Source organism: Ruditapes philippinarum, unplaced genomic scaffold (genome assembly GCF_026571515.1).
Source record: "Ruditapes philippinarum isolate M1 unplaced genomic scaffold, ASM2657151v2 ctg12792_1_1_1_1, whole genome shotgun sequence".
Classification (NCBI taxonomy): Eukaryota; Metazoa; Mollusca; class Bivalvia; order Venerida; family Veneridae; genus Ruditapes; species Ruditapes philippinarum.
This window is the reverse complement of record NW_026864885.1, coordinates 50785-69338: the sequence shown is the minus strand read 5'-3', so window position 1 is coordinate 69338 and position 18554 is coordinate 50785. Positions and strand designations below refer to the sequence as shown.

The following is an 18554-nucleotide window of genomic DNA, read 5'->3' as shown; positions in this document are numbered from 1 at the left end:
ATATATCAGAACAAGTTTGATCCATTGACAGATAGTTGTATATATCAGAACAAGTGTGATCTATTGACAGATAGTTGTATATATTCAGAAAAGTGTGATCCATTGGACAGATAGTTGTATATATCAGAAAAAAGTGTTGATCCATTGACAGATAGTGTATATATCAGAACAAGTTTGATCCATTGACAGATAGTTGTATATATTCAGAAAAAGGTGATCCATTGACAGATAGTCTGTATATAATCAGAACAAGTGTGGATCCATTTGACAGATAGTTGTATTATATCATCAAACAAGTGTGATCCATTGACAGATAGTTGTATATATATCAGAACAAGAGTGATCCATTGACCAGAATAGCTGATATATCAGAAACAAGTGTGATCCATTGACAGATAGCTGTATATATCAGAACAAGTGTGATCCATTGACAGATAGCTGTATATATCTGAACAAGTGTGATCCATTGACAGATAGTTGTAATATATCAGAATAAGTGTGATCCATTGACAGATAGTTGTATATATCAGAACAAGTGTGATCCATTGACAGATAGTGTATATATCAGAACAAGTGTGATCCATTGACAGATAGTTGTATATATCAGAACAAGTGTGATCCATTGACACAGATATTTATATATCAGAACAAGTGTGATCCATTGGACAGATAGTTGTATATAATCAGAACAAGTTGTGATCCATTGACAGATAGTTATATATCAGAACAAGTGTGATCCATTGACAGATAGTTGTATATATCAGAACAAGTGTGATCCATTGACCAGATAGTTGTGTATAACAAGTTGATCCAGAACAAAGTGTTGATCCATTGACTAGACAGTTGTTAATTATATCAGAACAAGTTGGTGATCCATTGACAGATAGTTGTAATATCAGAACCCAAGTTTTGAATTCCATGACAGAATAGTTGTAATTATATCAGAAAAAGAGGGAGGCTGAAAACTTATTGGAGAAACTGTTGAAGTTCACCTAAGAGGAGAAAAGGTGAAAAAACTACATTAAAAACTTATTCATTATTGAATAAATAATGTCAAGTAGAAAGTGGCTAAAATTGCATGGTTTGAATCTAAATCTTGCCCATAATTGTTACCCATATCGTGGGCTTAGCGGTTTTTTGTAACTCCCATTTTTTCCAACAAAATAACCCATTTTTTTAACATTTCAATGTGTTTTGTGGTTATGCATATCCTCAGTAAGTATTTTAAATGGATTCTGAAATTAACAAGTTAAATCAATATTTTGTCAAAAGGTTGTATCTCAAATTGCTCTTAATTTTCAGCGCAAAAGGGTTGTATCTCAAGTTACAACCTTTTTTGCGCTGAAAATTCTGATAGTGCAATGGAAGTAAATTAGCATTTCTGTTTGTCTTAGTGGAATCATCACATGAAAAGGAGGATTTAAAGACAGTAGAAAAGATTTTTTGTTTTTAATATATCTAATAAACCTTAAATATTGGTAAAAATCCAACTAAATTGTGATTTTATATTATCTTCATGAAATCTTAAATGTATATTACACTATGGTTTAATCTCATAAATTAATTTCCAATAAATGAAAATATCCACTGCCACAATCAGCAATTGTTTGATATTAAGTAAATGAAATAACTTTCAAAAATATATTGAAGGACAAATGTCCATATTTCCCCCCCCCCACCACCTCAAAAACACAAACAGTTTATAAAATAACAAGGCGGACAGATTTAGCCCCTTATGGGTCGAAAATTAGCGCCACACTTATTTTTTACAGGGCAGACAAACGTTTCCATATTTTGAAAAAATAATGCAAGTACATGTAGATTTAATTCAGAGTATCTTCAGTTTATGCTCATAGTAGCAAAACTTAAATTGTTGCAGGCACAAAGTCTGTTCATGGAAGCCACCTAGCTCAGACCCATAATGCTTCAGAAATGCTTTTATTTTTATTTCTCAAAAGCTTCTAAATTTTTAGTGTTCTTATCAAGAAAGTTACTCATGGCAAATTACCTGAACAATCTTTTTCATCTTTTGCAATTTTGAAAGAAGTACAGTTACAGTGAATTAGTATTTTTTTGTGGAAGTCAATACTGCCAGTGCTTTGATTACATTTTGCTACTTTTATGACAAATTATATTACATTGATCACCATTTTCTTGTTGTACAAGCATCTTACATTCTCAAAAACCATATTATTAATTTATTATTGTGAATGGCTTAGAAAACTACCATAGTATATCATAAAGGTATAATTAAAGATAAAAGAACGGAAGGGGATATGGGACCAAATTGAAGGGAGGGAGGTGGGGGTGTAATCTCCAACTATACAGACTAAAGACACACTTTAAAATACAATGAGGAAAAACTGAGAAGGGAATGGACAAAGTGGCAGGAACCAAGACCATTGTTAAACCATTGAGGCAAATGACATACTTAAAAAGGAACAATAGAATGACACTGCCTTGAAACATGGAAATAGCAAAAACATAGCTTAAGAGTTTATAATATGAAGTCTTTTAAAAGCTTCTAATTCACATACAATGTAGAATTTACCTAAAAGAAAGACCATATTTAAAACTCATATATCACAAATTCTGGGTAAGACCAAATTTGAAAGAGGACCATGTTTTAAATATTTATAAACATCCAGTTTTAATTCCGTAATTTTTAGTTTGTTATGGACAATTTATGAAGTTGTAAACCCTTGACATGTTGGAACAGAAAAGTGATAAGTTCTTGCCACAAGTATAGATCCAGGCCAGCTTGATTCACCTGTGCACTCAGTTCAGGTTTCTGCACTGTAGACAGCTCAATTTTAGTTTCCTGTATATTGATTTGATTGATTTGATTGACTTTTCCAAAATACAAAGCAGGGCAAATCCATTACAGGACATTTCAGCAGTTTATTTTTATAAACAAATTGTTCACTAACAGACAGACAGGGGACTATGTTTTTTTTTCCAACAATATTGACCATGCACTCTTCATTTGACCCCCTAGCCAGTAAATTCCGTAAACTTTTGATCTACTTAATCTTAATGAATGTTTATAATACTGCATGTTTGTAACGTCGCTTTTCATTGGATAATCGTGACGTTTATATAGTTTTATATACACGGCTCGCAGCTGTCGATTCATTAAAACATCTTACTTTTTTCTCTAAAAAATAATGCTTGCTGTATTATAAATTCGTTATAAAGATTGTTGACAGGTAGTAATATTATGGCGGTATATAAACGGCTGTTTGCAATATAACCCGCCTACAAATAGCGGTTTATATAGGGCCATATAACCTGACAACAATCTTTATAACTAATAATATAACGAGTTGTTAAATGGTCTTAATTAAGAATCCCTCTTAGCGCAAGCAGTAATTAAGACATTGCTTCAAGATATTATAGACATTATAAAGTCGTAGGTTCAAATCCTGGTTCAGCCACTTTATTTCTTTTAATTTTAAAATTGCCCTTCTCTCCTTCTGTAAATTAAACTTGTGCAAATCATTTTTTTTTGTGTATTCTATCTGTGTACTTTTATATTAACTACATCATTCTGTAGTGTGTATGCGCTATAAACCATATACGTTTGCATAATGTCACCAAGAAACCATTGAAAAATATGCGTTCTAGAGAAAAACTTACGATTGTCCAACGTCCGTATGTCAGAGTACTTACGAAAACAAGTCATCTTGATAAAACAAAAGGAAACACCACACTACTTAAAAGTAAGGCCCCCACGATTACACGTTTAAACGGATTCGTTTCGATTTTCATTCATAAACGTTTACGATATTGTTTACCGTTTAATCAAAATGACTGTATTGTCTTACAAAATTTCTTTATCATTGCCTGTAATCATGGATTCTAGTGGTTTATTCCAAAGTAAACAAATGGAAAATGGTTGTTTACAACCCTCCACACAGAATTATGGGGTTACAATGCAAAAAATGTGTGCTGACTCAATTGTGATGAGCCCTGCACATTCTTTATTTGTACATGTATTAAAAATAGAAAGAAAGACATCATTTGGCGACTCAAACATGGTGTGTATAGTACATAGAGGTACCACCGTTTAAACGGTATCGTTTCGGTTCTTAGCAATCGTGTAAACGTTTACAGAAAATTGTAAACGTGGGAGCCTTACTTAAAAGTTCTCCTAAAAGTAGATATATTAAAGCAATTTCAAATTAATTCAATTCTTGCTATAATAAAAAAAAACAAAAGCACAAAAAGTGTGACTTCATAACGCAGTGTTGGTTAGGAATCAAACCAGAGACCTTCAGATCAGTAGCCCGGCATCTATACAAATATACCTCACCTTACTGACATGTGAAGATAACAAATAAATATCAATATATTCGTTTGATACAAGTGTTTATTCAATGACCTTTATGAAAGTTAATGAAGATCAAGGACAATATTGTTGGACAATATAACCAACCAAAATATGCCAGAAGTAAAAGAAAATTTTTTTTGGGGATATAGAATGTACAACTTCTGCAAGTTTAATGAGAACTGGTCAGTGGGCTGATGTAATTTAAAGGTATTCTAAGATTTTATGAACTTCCTAGAATGACAAAGTACATGTAATTGATATTATAACTGAAATTGAAAGGTATAACAAGTAGAAATTGATTTATCAGCACCCATCAATTTTAAGCTGTGGTCTCACTTACTACCGGCAGAGCCCAGGACCAACCCCGGTAAGTTACCAGTATGATCCGGGACAACTGGGGTGAAATTATTGTTGCAGTCACACTAACCCCGGCAGCACTATGGTATTCCCAACTAACCAACCAGGATGCGCTCCGGACCATCCAGGCAGAGCCCAGGTGAAGCTACGGTTAATACAGGTGCTTCCCCGGTCGATCCAGGCAGACCCCTGGTAGATTGAAAATTAAACGCACGAAAAGATTAACATTGAAACATAATTTTTATTTAATATAATATCTATTGTTCCAGAACAGTAATTCATGATGATTTTCTGAAAAATCCTTATGCCATACTGGATAGAAGGGAAATTGCAAGGGTTTTTAAAACAAACAAGTGCAATCATCGCAAATTGTTGTGATTCTTTTGAAATGAACCGGGCTTTGCCGGAGCTCTACCTGGATCAACCGTAGCTCCATCGTCATCCTCCAGGGCTCTGCCGGCATCCTCTGGGACTCTGCCGACATTTACCGGTACTCTGCCAGCATTCACCGGGGCTCTACTGGCTATATCATACCCCAGATCATCCCCGGTTTGTGCCGGAAGTCTCAGCTACGGTGCTTCCCCTGTGTAACCCTGGTTATTCCCGGCAGAGCTAAGGATGAAGCCTGCAAAGCTTTACTTCCCGGATCATCCAGGACCACCCTGGTGATATTAAATATTTTATTCCATCCAGGGTCGAATGCCGGATGTTCCCAGATCATCCCAGATGTTGTCGGCAGTGTAACGGATGTACCCCGGTTGTTCCCGGTTACTAAGAGCCCCGAATCACCCCGGACGTCTACCAGGGCTCTGCAGTGATGTCAGTGAGACTGTAGCTTTAAGTCAAGACACATTATGAGGACCTTGTATTCACAGTTGTTATGGTGTCTCTGTCATATTTCCAAACAAATATTTTTCAAATATTACAGCTTAAACTCTTAACCTGCAAATGGTGTCACACATTCTATCATGCAACCAGTAAAGATCAGAGCCAGCATAATTATCCTTTAAAACATTTTGAAATCTAAAAGATTTTGAATTATTTCGCTAAAATTGAAGTCCGTAATTTAATAATATCAATTGGGGTATTAAGGATTAAATGCCCAGCAGCTGCAAGGGTGGCTAACCTTACTTTTTATTTTGAAATACATGTACAAGTGCCTAAGATAGCATTTATACCATTCTATAGAATAGCATATAAATTTATAATTACCATAAAAAATAATTTTAGCTTATCCCATAACATATTTTTAAATAAAGTGGTATAGGCTATATTATTCTCTATTGAGGACATTCATTCTCTTCAAACTTTTACTGATTATTCTTACTTTCATTATTTTTTATCATTCTAAACATGACTTGCACATATTATAATCTTATTTTATAATGGCTACATGTATTTTATGTGATTTAGAAGTAATGTTTTATTTTATCCAATTATTACATCCTATAAATAAGATGTGAGTTTGAGATACTTCCGTTTTGCACAAAGAAAATAATTAAAATTGCTCAAAATTTGTGCGGAAAACAGTTGTAACTTGAGATACTACCCTTTTGCACAAAAAAATATGTAACAAATTATCAAAATTTTATTTGCAAAACGGTTGTAACTTGAACTTATTCAAATATCTTTTTTCAAAAATAATTTGCTTCTTTTGTCTTATTTTGTTTCTAATTCCTTAACTAAAATGTATATATTTTCCTAAAATGAAACATTTTTATTCATTAACAAAATTTTAAAAAGTTTTTTCATGCTCCTTTGCTTAAGTTGAGTTACAACCGTTTTGCGCTAAGCCCGCGATATATTATTTAGTGATGTGTGTATATATACAACAACAACCACCACAACCACAACCGCAAGCGCCAACAGAACCGCAACCATCACCGCAACCGCCACCACAACTGTGAATACCACCACAACCGCAAGCGCCAACAGAACCGCAACCATCACCACAACCGCCACCACAACTGCAACTGCCGGCACAACTGTGATGCCGCCAACCCAACCGCACCCGCCACCTCCACCACAATCACAAACAACACCAAAAACATAACAGCAACCGCAACCTTCAACACCACCACAACGGCAAATGTCATTACAACCGCATAATATACCAAAGTTTTCCAATAAACTCCCTGACAGTTATGACAAGAACTCTTTAACAAGTCATCATAAGAACTCCATCCTTCTTGTAACAGTCCCTCCCCCGTGATTTTGTTTAATCGTGATTACGTTATATGATTTATATGCGGATTTTATTCTTACTTTGACAAAAATCAACATTAACAAGACATCAGACGTATAAAATAATTAAAATGGTTTTTACATTTGGGATATAATTGTAGAAATAAAGTAGATTTCTATTTGTAGAACTATTTTATGGTATTTTCTTCTTTCGTTTCAGGACTTAACTCAACGAAACCACTTCCCTCTGCGGGGATTTAACCCTTTCTACAGCAATTCTGTGGCGATGACGTGAATGTATTCGAGAAAAACAACACCAGGTTGAAATTTTACTAATATAGAGACTTCCTAAACGGATAGTTTTTCCAAATATTAATGAGTTACTTCCCTTTTATATTTATTTGGCCTCCATTTGTAAGTGGACTGGATTTTGTATTATAATGGATTTTTTACCTGTTGCCTTAATCTTTAAGACAAATTTATTTGAGTGTCAGTGTAAGAGGGAAGTATAAAGGAAATTTGTTTAATTGAGTTTCATTTTGTTTTTTTTGCTGTATCTTTAATTTTATCAATTTAAATAATTTAAGCTTTATTCATGATATGATTATCTCCCCTTAATCAAGTCATTGTAGGTACATGTGTACATTAAGATTAATTATCATGGAAATAGGGAGATATTAAAATGAATTACATTGTTTAAATTATGTTATGTGTGATTTACCACTGATTTGCATTATTTTTCACCATACTTCTACCTAATGTTATTAACGCAGTTAGGGTTATTTTGACCTCTTTTGTTATTAACATGGGTTGTATGTGAAATCTTTTTTCTCAGTTCACTACACTTAATACATTTTCAAAATTTCATGAAAATTAGCATAAATCTGCTGCTTTAAAGTGTCTAGGGGGAGAAAAGTTACCTTGTTTTAAATAGGGGTGTGGATCATCTGATAAGTGACAATCAGATCCGATCCACGATTCAGCACTTACGATTCACGAATCGAACCACGAATGTTTTATTATCAAGACACCCATAAAAACATGAATATACGTTCTGAAAACATGTTTATTTTTCTTTAAACAATACTAAACATTAAACATATATACAAATATACACTAGGTTTAAAGGTTTTTCGAAAAGGAGTTGCGCATTAGTATATAAAAAATTCCACCAGCAAGTTGGTAATACTTAGGTACTGTGAAATCATCATTATTCGTGGGGCACGAATTTTTGTGGTTTTTCGTGGATAGGTCAACCCAATGAAATTTTATCCCAACAAACACTTCTTACCATGTTCTGTTCCATGTATCACAACATGCGTCGGCACTTTTCCGGCCGATTTTTGTGGTATGAATGTATACTAATAATCAGGTCAGTGACAAATCAAATCCATAAATAGTTTATTTTTTGCAATACTTAAGAAACTTGAAAGAAAAATCGATTGTATTGTCTTCAGTTTGCTGTCACAAATGTTTGTCGCATATAAACATCAGGGGGACGGACTTACTTGATCGTTGTAGGCTACTTGATTGTGCTAGCCAGAATACGTGACATAATTGAATAGATATGGGAAACCAGTGCATTAATTATCCCCGATAAAACTTTATACGACTAGTGTTTATATGATCCATTTAAATAAAAAAAAAATTTCAATATGTATTTGTGTGACTTATTTCCGGGAAAAAATTTAAAGAAAACCGTCCTATTTTAAACTAAGCAAAAATACTATATTGGGAACTGTATTTAGCCACTTACTCGTATTTAAATTTATATGCATATTTAAAATTAAAAACTTTTCAAAGTGACGTTTAAATTGTAGTTTTGGACCTAATTCAGGGTGTTTAAATTTTTTTTCGCCGGTTTTAAAAAATTTTGGGAGATGTTGTTTTTAAATTTTTGCGAGTTTTACATTTGCGAATTTTTTAGGGGGCCCCAATTTAAAGGGCGCATATATGTCACAAAAAACGTGTTTTAAATTTCAGTCAATTATCAGCAGTAATTTTTGTTACTTTCCAGAGGCAAAGGGTTAAATTTTATTGGGCAAAAGCCCGTTTAATACACGCGGTAAGTAAAAGAGCGCAGTGATTAAGTGAAAGATTAATATCCATTTCTTATTTATTTTTACAAGAAAATGAAAATCCACGAATTTAAGAACCCACGAATATGCCCGTTTTGATAAAACCACGAAATTTCATGCCCACGAATACAAATGATTTCACAGTATTTCAATAAAAAAAAAAGGGGAAAAGGCCATTTGTGAAACATACCACGGTGAACTGACCGTACAGGTATAACTAATTCATGAACAGACAAATGTTTCCAAACATTGGAAGTAAATTTTGCTGGTGGAATTTAATATTGGCGAAACTCATTTTCAGCCATTGTTGCAGACATCACGCTGACTTAACTTGAGAAAATATGCAAATTTTGGATTATTAAAGATAAAACCTTCTTCGATAGATGTCATGTTATCATAAATCTATATACAGCAACTACTAAAAATATTTATTTTCATGTAAACACATAGTGCTCAATAAAGATAAAGTGATTCCTTTTTTGAAACTAATGACTTCCTAGCTCAGCATCATGCTATTTGTTTGTTTACTTCCTGTCTTTATTCGGCAAATTGTATTTAAGTAAACGTCGCATAATTCATACTAAAATGGGTTTTTTTGAGACTTTAATAGTGTGAGAAACAGTGAATTTATATAAACAAATAAGAGCGCGATCCACAATCTCTGGGTTGACAAATATTCATACTGGATTTTTTATTTTGATTTGTGATTATCAGAGTACTCAGATACTCGCCCCAGCCCTAGTTTTAAGAGGTGTAATTGAGTTAGTAAAAATTTGCAATTTTCAACTTGTGTCGCTCATAACTCAAAAAGTATTTGACCTAGAGTCATGAAACCTTACAAAAATGTTGCTCAGCATGTGTAGTTGTGCATCTGGGTACTTTTGTGTGGATATTTTTAGTATTTTTAGAGTGATTCCCTTGACTTAGTAAAATTTTACAATATTTAACTTGTGTTGCACATATCTATTTAATTTTGTTTCACTGTTTGATCTCAATGAAGATAATAATACAAAAATACTAATTATACTTTAATTGTTTAATTCTTTTATTTGAAAATTTTATCTTTTTAGATATTGTCATCATTTGCTTGACGCTATTTACAGGCCGGAATTTTTTCTTTGTTCTATATTACTTGTTATGATATTAATGCTGGACTTATTAAAGGGACTCCACTGAGGTTTCTATGACATGACAGGACTGGAAATAATTTTTTGAGATTATTTCTCCATTTGATGTAGATCTATACTAATAACTTATGTGCAAAATTTCAGATCATTAGCTTGCTCCGTTTTTCCAGAATAATTATTATAATAGTGAAAAATGACCTAAAATTGAAAAGTGTTTAAACGCTTTTCACTCAAATCAGACTGAAAATAGCACAAACATAATAAATAATTATGATTTTCAATGTATTTCTTGGTTATATTTTATTAATATTTATGTTTTAAGTGCTCATGTTTATCTATGTGAAAATAAAATTTTGTATTTTTATGCTTATAAACTTAAGTGGAGTTCCTTTAAATAATGAAAAAATAAACAAACCGCTATAAAATTACCCAATTAACAGACTTACACACAATTAACATGCTTTTTCATTTATAATATTTTATGCTCAAATAAAATAATTAATGTCATTTCCCATAATTTATACGCTTTTACATTTTTATCTTTGATGAAAATTATATTATAAATTAATACAACAAAAAATTAAACAACAAAAAATACATAATAAAAAACAAATAATTTGAAAGGAAACACACTGTATACGAAATATGTATTATTTTTATTATTATTATTATATAATTATATCAACCCATTTTTTATCTAGAAAGATCTAATAATGTTTACAAGACCGGCACTGACCGGGCCAGTAAATATGATACTATTGGCCGGTCTCTCATAAATTCGGTCAAACTAGACCGGGAGAGACCGGAAAATAGTACATCCCCACACAATGGCTGAGTTCCAGAGTATATCTCAATATATAGAGGAATACCTTTTTATAGCAACAGTATTATTGCAAATTAATATGAAGTATAAAATTAATGAAAGACAGATTTTGATTTCGATATTTTAACTTGATTCTTTACTTAAATTAAAAATTTTTACTCTCATTTTACTTATAGCAATTTACCACTTATAACAATATAACGCTTATAACAATATACCACTTATAACAATATACCGCTTACACCAATATACCACTAAAAACAATATACCACTTATAACAATATACCACTTATAACAATATAATGCTTACACCAATATACCACTAAAAACAATATACCACTTATAACAATATACCGCTTGTAACAATATACCACTTATAACAATATACTGCTTATAACAATATACCGCTTGTAACAATATACCACTTATAACAATATACCACTTATAACAATATACCGCTTGTAACAATATACCACTTATAACAATATACCACTTATAGCAATATAATGCTTACACCAATATACCACTAAAAACAATATACCACTTATAACAATATACCACTTATAACAATATAATGCTTACACCAATATACCACTTATAACAATATAATGCTTATACCAATATACCACTAAAAACAATATACCACTTATAACAATATACCGCTTGTAACAATATACCGCTTACACCAATATACCACTTATAACAATATAATGCTTACACCAATATACCACTTATAACAATATAATGCTTACACCAATATACCACTTATAACAATATACCGCTTGTAACAATATACCGCTTACACCAATATACCACTTATAACAATATAATGCTTACACCAATATACCACTTATAACAATATAACGCTTATAACAATATACCACTTATAACAATATACCGCTTACACCAATATACCACTTATAACAATATACCACTTATAACAATATACCGCTTACACCAATATACCACTTATAACAATATAATGCTTACACCAATATACCACTTATAACAATATAACGCTTATAACAATATACCACTTATAACAATATACCGCTTACACCAATATACCACTTATAACAATATACCACTTATAACAATATACCGCTTACACCAATATACCACTTATAACAATATAATGCTTACACCAATATACCACTAAAAACAATATACCACTTATAACAATATACCGCTTGTAACAATATACCACTTATAACAATATACTGCTTATAACAATATACAGCTTATAACAATATACCGCTTATAACAATATACCGCTTATAGCAATATACCACTTATAACAATATTCCACTTATAACAATATAATGCTTATAACAATATACCACTTATAACAATATACCACTTATAACAATATACCACTTATAACAATATAATGCTTACACCAATATACCACTAAAAACAATATACCACTTATAACAATATACCGCTTGTAACAATATACCGCTTATAACAATATACCACTTATAACAATATACTGCTTATAACAATATACCACTTATAACAATATACCGCTTACACCAATATACCACTTATAACAATATAATGCTTACACCAATATACCACTAAAAACAATATACCACTTATAACAATATACCGCTTGTAACAATATACCGCTTATAACAATATACCACTTATAACAATATACAGCTTATAACAATATACCGCTTATAACAATATACCGCTTATAGCAATATACAGCTTATAACAATATACCGCTTATAACAATATACCGCTTAAAGCAATATACTGCTTATAACAATATACCACTTATAGCAATATACCACTTATAACAATATACCACTTATAGCAATATACCACTTATAACAATATACCACTTATAACAATATACACGGCTTATAACAATATACCGCTTATAGCAATATACCGCTTATAACAATATACAACTTATAGCAATATACCACTTATAACAATATACCACTTAAAGCAATATACCACTTATTACAATATACCACTTAATGCAATATACCACTTATAACAATATACCACTTATAACAATATACCACTTATAACAATAAACACCGCTTATAACAATATACCGCTTATAACAATATACCGCTTATAGCCAGACTTCCCGAAAGTTGAAAAAAACTGTCAGACATTCGGTCTGACAAACCATGAAAATCTGTCGGACCGAAACGAAATCTGTCGGACCAAATAAAATTGATCAAAATCAAAGAATAACTAGTGTTTGTATTTCTAAGACACTTTTTTTTTCGCCGTAAAAATCGGCACATTCTTACAGCACATTTTCATCTCCTCCCTATCATACACCAACGATTCACTGTCTTGCTTCTAATTTTCATTAAATTTTGTCTCAGGTCTATTCTTTTTATCCTTTTACTGCTGTTCTGCCTGTTCCTCTGACGTAGATTTTTTATTTTTCGAAGTTTTGGCACTTTTAGCGACGCCATTTTGTAAACATGCGGCTTGGATAAAAGCCGGACAGTCGGACCGATCCGGAATAAAAACTCGTCGGACCTGATCAAAATTTATCGGACATGTCCGTCGGACCGACGTATTTCGGGAAGTCTGTATAGCAATATACCACTTATAACAATATACCACTTATAGCAATATACCACTTGTAACAATATACCACTTATAACAATATACACAGCTTATAACAATATACCACTTATAGCAATATACCACTTGTAGCAATATACCACTTATAACAATATACCACTTATAACAATATACCACTTGTAACAATATACCACTTATAACAATATACACAGCTTATAACAATATACCACTTATAGCAATATACCACTTGTAACAATATACCACTTATAACAATATACACCGCTTATAACAATATACCGCTTATAACAATATACCGCTTATAACAATATACCACTTATAACAATATACAGCTTATACCAATGGGAGGTTCCAACTCTTACTTTCAAATTGATAACCTCTTATTCTCGGTTTATAACAATATCCAGATAATAATGATATAAATTTTGCGGTCCCCGAGTATATATATAGAGTTATAAGCAAAGTTTACTATTTATGCTTCAGATAAGATAAAATCTCCCACAAGTCTGTCGTCTTCAAGTAATCTGATAAAGATCTTGTTGATATTGGTGTTGGAATAATACATTTCATCATATTATGTAAAAGAATTGGACAGTTCACTTGATTGTGAACATATTTTCATTATTTTATCAATTATACATGTTTTGAATAATGACCCCCAAATGGCTGCCAGTTTTGCCAAGAGTGCTAATTATTGTAAAAATCTGAATCTATCTGTTATTATAGGTGAATTCAAGCATGGCAATGTACAGTAATATAACATACTATGCTGAAAAGTGGCAGAAGATGTCTGTGAATATTAGTGAACAGATTTATATTCTACAGGTGAACTAGCCCTATATGTAAATTTTAGAAGTTTTATTTTGTTGCTTTTCCCCTTTTTCGAAAATCTTATACTCACAAAGGCATTTGTTAACTGTGAGCTATATAATGGTGCCCACTAGTTCATCTCAGTGTAAAATGGTGCACTGTACTTAATATTAGTTTTAAATGGTGCCCAACACTTCATCTCAATCAAAGTGTTCATTTTTAGCTCGACTATTCGATAAGAATAAGTAGAGCTATTGTAGTCACCCGAGCGTCGGCGTCGCGTAACCACTTATGTTAAAGTTTTTGTAATAGTTCAAATATTTTCAAAGTCCATTGACATATGGCTTTGAAACTTTGCACACTTGTTCACCATCATGACCCCAACCTGTAGACAGGAGGAGGTAACTCTATCAAGCATTTTGACAGAATTATGCCCCTTTTTCGACTTAGAATTTACGTTAAAGTTTTTGTAATAGTTCAAATATTTTCAAAGTCCATTGACATATGGCTTTGAAACTTTGCACACTTGCTCACCATCATGACCCCAACATGTAGACAGGAGGAGGTAACTCTATCAAGCATTTGGACAGAATTATGCCCCTTTTTTGACTTAGAATTTATGTTAAAGTTTTTGTAATAGTTCATATATTTTCAAAGTCCATTGACATATGGCTTTGAAACTTTGCACACTTGTTCACCATCATGACCCCAACCTGTAAACAGGAGGAGGTAACTGTATCAAGCATTTTTTTGCTATCAAGCACTAAGAATAGTCGAGCGTTGCTGTCCTACCGACAGCTCTTGTTACCTGTTAGTTTTAATTGCTCTAAAGGAATCTTTCATTTTCCAGATTAATTTTAGCATTGTTCCTATGGCATTTAATAATAACTTGAAATTAATGTTAAACACAATGCTGGGAAACAGGGAAAATATATTTCAGAGTGAAGACCTTGCTTGAATGGACAAGGAGGAAATTTCAACAATGAGTCAAGTGTTCTCATTTCTGGACAATATGGCCTGTACTTGACTAAACCTGGTGAAAGATGTAGATATGAACATCTTCACTAGCTTCAGTACTGAGGATGAACTAGAATATTATTTCTTAATCAGACAGTTCCAGGATAATGTCACCGTTGTGGCAGGTTTGTTATTCACTTTTTATGTCGCCTTAAAATGCCTAACTAACTACTAATACTGTTAACAAGGCGACACATCTGACTCAAGTTATAATTTCAAATACAAAATTAATGTTTTTGTGTTTGTGAATGCAGAATAATAATTTCCGCATAAAGATGTTGGGTTTTATTTGTCTAGAGCGTTATTCAAAAGCTGTTTGTTGTATCAACTTAAAACTAACTAGATGGATAAACATCTTTTTGTTCCTTGCTTAAAAATGATAATTCCTTTGCATATAATTGGAGTTATTGCCCTTGGAAATTTTTTTTAATTTTTTTTTTGTACAGAGCATATCTCAACAAGGAACGGAAACTTAAACTTTATAGATAAGCAAATTTTGAATGAGGCATAACTCAAGAACAATAACTCTCTTTTGCTTAAGTAATTTGCCTTTGTCAATTTTGAAACTTCATAGATGGATAGATATTATTACAAAAATATAGTACACAAGAATCACAACTCTTTTTTTGCATAATTTTGGTTTAATAACTCTTTGTATTTTTTTATATTACTTTTTACTGTGGCATAATTCAAAAGTTATAAGTGTTATGAAACTTTATTGGTGGATAAATCTCATAAAGAAGTGAAAAAAGAACTAGAACTTTATTTTGTATAATGTTGGAGTTATTGCTCTTTGTTATTTTTCATAGTAAATTATTTTGTCTAGAGCATGTGATGTAATGTTTATAATACCTTATAAAGCAGTTTAATTTCTTAATGTTTTACCTACATGTATATAATTTTATCATTAATAACTGATAGCATATTTTTATTGTTATACTTCAGGGCTGGTTTTTCGAGAAGTTAAATGATCACATGTACACACTGCAGTGGCATGTCCACTATAAGATCAGACAAAACGCAACATTAAATCCGGAAACCAACATAATTAGACCACCATTCTGGTACCCAAGCACTTGTTCAAATGATTTACTCTACTATGACTTTGGTTTTGTGTGGATACAGGTGAAAGATATTTATTTTGTCATGATTTTTAACCTAAACTGTGCGCAATTCATGTTAAAAACATACATTGCTACTGATTGAAATTTCAATGAAGAAGCTCCAATTAGAGACCAGTTGTCTGGCCAGAGTTTATAGATATGCAGTCTGGCCTGTTATTTGTAGATAGTTTTCATGTGATGTCATGACTTCCCATCATCCGTCTGCCGTGGCCGCCATTTTGATTGGCAAACAATACAGTTCAATGGTTCAATGGACCTATATGTAAACAATCTAAATTTAGAACAGAAATGGTAATTTCTTGTTCGGTTAATGGTTGCAGTAATCGTGCAAACCAAAGGTGTAGCTTGGGATTTTATTCAATTCCATCTGTCAGAGAATGAGAAGGAGAATTTACGAAGAGTTTGACAGAAGAGCAACGAATACTGTGGATTTCTAACATAAAGCAAAAAGATGCGCCGACGAAGTATTCTAAAATTTGCTCCAATCATTTCCTGAAAGGTTTGTCAAATCATATAAAATAATATATGAAGCTTCGTGTTATTTATTTCTGCAAAATATAAAATTATTGAGTAAAAAAAGTAAATGTAAGGTAAATCTGGAGCGAAATGTACATACAACAGTTGGCCCAATGCGCCGTCATCTCCGACATCAACAATTCTGTCTTACATTAAATAATAGATCCAGATGCATATGAAAACCTATTTCTCATGTTATTTTTGAAACTAAATTTTTGAATATTTGACTGTTTCAGGAAAACCTGCATCTATGTATCATCGCTCAGATCCTACGCTTAATTTAGATGGTGCTATGACTCCAACAAAATCAGTGTTGAAGAAAAAAAAAAGATTGAAACGGATAGTAAAAGGTAATTTAGAGTTCATTTATTTCATTTTAAATTTACAACACATTGTGACACACTGACAGCTTAACATTGTCCAGCGAATCAGTAATTTTTGAATTCAATGAAGTAGAAACAGAGACTTGTACATTTACTTGGAAAGGGAAAACAGAAGGCCCTGGGAAGTCTTTACAACCATGTAAGGAAAATGATCAAGAAACATAAAATGAATGAGATAGTAAAATATAGAGGATATTTGTTTGTTTTGCATGTAAGATTGAAATATAATTTCACTGAGTGAACACCAGATGCAATATTTTCACAAGTGGCGTAGCAACAAGTGAAAATATAATAGCTGGTGTACCTTCACAAATGAAATATATTTCAATCTTGTATGTAAAATAAATAAATTTTCGTTTTATTTCATGGTTTTTAAGTGATATTAAGTACTTTTTACTAATTTCGCCATGTAACGTCACGCATTCTCCCTTGTGACGTCATCACATCATGACGTCACATCATCAATTTTGAAGTATAGGTCTGTTACACTTATCTAATTTTGTTACATTTTTAACATTATGTATGATGACATCGACTTTATTTCCCTAAAGAAGCAAAATTTACGCATGACAGCATTTATTTCTGCCTGTTATTCCATTTAGTTTAATGATTTTCTTTCATCTGCATTCAGATATATAGTCCGGCTACAGTGAAAATTATACTTTATAAATTTCACTAGTGCCCGTTTATCAGAATATAATCATATGATATATTACAATAAAACGCTGGAAAGCATTAAATAATAATACTGAAATTCAGAGAGTGTTGTCGGAGAATGAGGCTTTAAAATCAGAACTGAACCTATTCTACATGTAGCAAGAAAGTTTCAAAGAAGATAATGAGAAAGTAAAATATTATACAGGCCTTTCAAATTATCTGACTTTGATGGTGGTTATGGATTTTGTGTCACCATTTCTTAATATGAAAAAGAATATGTGTCTTGGTGCATCTGAGAGAGTGTTGCTCACTTTTATGAGACTGAAACATAATTTCCCATTGTAAGATTTGCCATATAGATTTAAGACTTCATCCTGCACAGTATCAAGAATATTTACATTGGTTATACATATTATGTTTGTTAGAATGAAACATTTCATATATTGGCCAGAAAGAGAAGAACTGCAGACCACAATGCCTCTTGAGTTCCGCAAACATTTTGCTAGGAAAACTTCTGTCATAATTGACTGCTTTGAAATATTTATAGCAAGACCAAAAGCTC

General features: G+C 32.0%; 1 long non-coding RNA gene across 1 annotated transcript; it reads left to right on the top strand.

Moving 5' to 3' along the window:
* Positions 1–5969: 5969 nt before the first annotated feature.
* Positions 5970–17789, top strand: LOC132727161 (uncharacterized). Its single transcript, XR_009625300.1, has 5 exons — positions 5970–7194; positions 14212–14310; positions 15236–15437; positions 16258–16935; positions 17189–17789. It is a non-coding gene; the product is annotated as an uncharacterized LOC132727161 (long non-coding RNA).
* The last annotated feature ends 765 nt before the right edge of the window (positions 17790–18554 follow it).